Genomic DNA, 2,793 nt, shown 5'->3' with positions numbered 1-2,793 from the left:
GCACGTTCCCTGAGTTTTTCCAGCAAGGTGGTGCACCACCACATTATGGGTGTCAGGTCCGAGCATTCCTAGATGAACAGTTTCCTGGAAAGTGGATTGGTCGTCGTGGGCCAGTTGAATGGCCCCCAAGGTCTCCCGATCTGACCCCCTTAGACTTTTATCTTTGGGGTCATCTGAAGGCAATTGTCTATGCTGTGAAGATACGAGATGTGCAGCACCTGAAACTACGGATACTGGAAGCCTGTGCTAGCATTTCTTCTGCGGTGTTGCTATCAGTGTGTGAAGAGTGGGAGAAGAGGGTTGCATTGACAATCCAACACAATGGGCAGCACTTTGAACACATTTTATAAGTAGTCAGAAACTTGTAAATAACTCATGAAAGAATAAAGTTATGTTAAAACCAAGCACACCATTGTTTTTCTTGTGAAATTCTCAAAAAGTTTGATGTGTCACATGACCCTCTTCCCATTTAAAAAACTAAAGTTGGATCCAAAATGGCCGATTTCAAAATGGCCGCCATGGTCACCACCCATCTTGAAAAGTTTCCCCCCTCCCATATACTAATGTGCCACAAACAGGAAGTTAATATCACCAACCATTCCGATTTTATTTAGGTGTATCCATATAAATGGCCCACCCTGTACATTTAACGCTCGCCCCCCTCCCCGTTCAGCTATTTTTCCTACAACGCCCCACACGTTGTTGCCAGGTGCATAGAAACCACACATGCTAAAAAATAATCACCAAACACTAAATCTGTAAAAGATTAATTCAGGCCAGCAAAAGCACAAATAGTACCAACTTGTTGGTATTTTATATGGTTGCTGTAGAAAAATAATAAAATTTATGTGAATAACAATGATATTGATTTATTCTTTCGGCTGCTCCTGTATTTAGTGGTCTGTTTTTATATCCCTCCCATTTTTATCCAGGCTTGGGACTGGCACTGAGAGAGCACTGACAAGTGCAGTTCCCACTGGCAAGGCTGTTTTTGGCTAGGCGGTCATCCTTTCCCCTGGGACATTTGCCAATCATATGCATGCAGATGCACAACAAGCTGGTAGTATCACTGAGATTTGATACAATTGATATAGATCATATATAGATTGATGATTTTGACTCCTGGTGACCATACAAATAGTGTTTCTCTAGGGCATCTGGTATGAACAGAAGGACTACTGTGGCTCAAACTGTACATAAATTTAATATGGCAATTAGGTGTATGTGTCTCAACAGTGAGTGAAACCTTTCAGTATATAGGGATGCCAAAGAAGTCACAGGCTACTCCTGTCCACTGTTGAAAGCACCTAATAGACAGTCGGGCATCTGAACTGGTCTTGACAGCGGAGAAATCAAAGGTCTACTGGCTTGACTAATCCTTTTTTCTCCAGGATCATGAGAAAACTGTGTGTGAGCGTGTGTGCACACATCTTCCCCATGTAAAAGATGGCACCAAGATGCACTGTAGGACAATCCACTTCTGCAACATAAAAAAATTGAAGGGGTTGCTGGTAATGTACTGGTATCAGATACATTAGGACTCCTTCAGATGTCTTGTGAAGTCGATGTCCTTGCAGTTCAGAGCTGTTCTGACAGCATATTAGAAGGGATGTCCTAATACAATGGCTGTGGATGTCCTAATATTCAGTGTATGTCTGCCAAACTAAAAAATATCCCCAGCATTCATAAAAAAAAAATCCAGACTAAATTAAATGCATCACGACTTACATCACAGGTAGAATAAACAATGCATTGCTAATGCAATAAATTTAAAAAAATGGTAGATTTATAGATGCTGCACTGTTTTATGTACATTTATTTTAATCTGCGACTCTCCACGTTTTAACATTAGTTCTGAATTAAAAGTGGTGCAGTCGTATATAATTAAGCTACTAAGATTATCCCATTCTTCTACAAATTCACTCAGTTCTTGAGAAACTAACAACTATTTTAAAAAATTTGCAATAGACAAGTTCACTTATTTCAGAAAGAAATACTGTTCCAATTTTTAAAAATGTAATTGTCACAGCTCAGTTACAGAGCAGGTAGTTTATGTGCCAGCAAAGCTTTAAGTTCAGGGCAAGCTTACTCTAATTACGCCTACGTTTTAGTTGAGTGGCTGAATAGGCAATGCTATTCTGCAATAGATGGGTTTTCCACCCAGCTTGTAGTCCCACGTTGCACCCAGTCTTTTTTTTTTTTTTTAATGCATTCCCCGATTTTTTAGTGCATCCAATTTTTACCCAATTGCGTTATACTTCCCCTCTACTGGTGCTGACCACCGCTTTGATTGAGGAGAGCAAACTGGCACATGCCCCCACTGACACGTGAGCGGTAGCTGACTGCATCTTTTCACCCACACGATGCTAGTTCATATGTGATCAGACTTGTGCATGGAGAGCCACACGCTGATCAGCATTATTCATCTACTCTGTGCAGACACTATCAATTAGCCAGCAGAGGTCGTAATTGAATTGAATCAGTTATGAGGTCCCTATCTGGCTCCCTCGTTGGATGAACAACAGCCAAACGTTGTTCATATTGCCGCCCAGCCCAGCCGGATGGCAGAGCTGAGATTTGATACAATGTATTCGCAATCCCAGCTCTGGTGTGATAGCGTATTTTACTGCTGCGCCACCTGAGCGGCTGCACCCCGTCTCCAGAAAAAGGTTGTAAATAAAACAAAGTCATGCTAGTCCTTATGTACATTCAGGACTATTCTAGGGTGTCTATTCAGCTATTGAATGAAGTGAGAAACTGTCAATATTAATCACACATTAACAAACTCTAATC

The sequence above is a fragment of the Trichomycterus rosablanca genome, chromosome 17 (genome assembly GCF_030014385.1).
Source record: "Trichomycterus rosablanca isolate fTriRos1 chromosome 17, fTriRos1.hap1, whole genome shotgun sequence".
NCBI lineage: Eukaryota > Metazoa > Chordata > Actinopteri > Siluriformes > Trichomycteridae > Trichomycterus > Trichomycterus rosablanca.
This window is presented reverse-complemented; position numbering follows the sequence as displayed.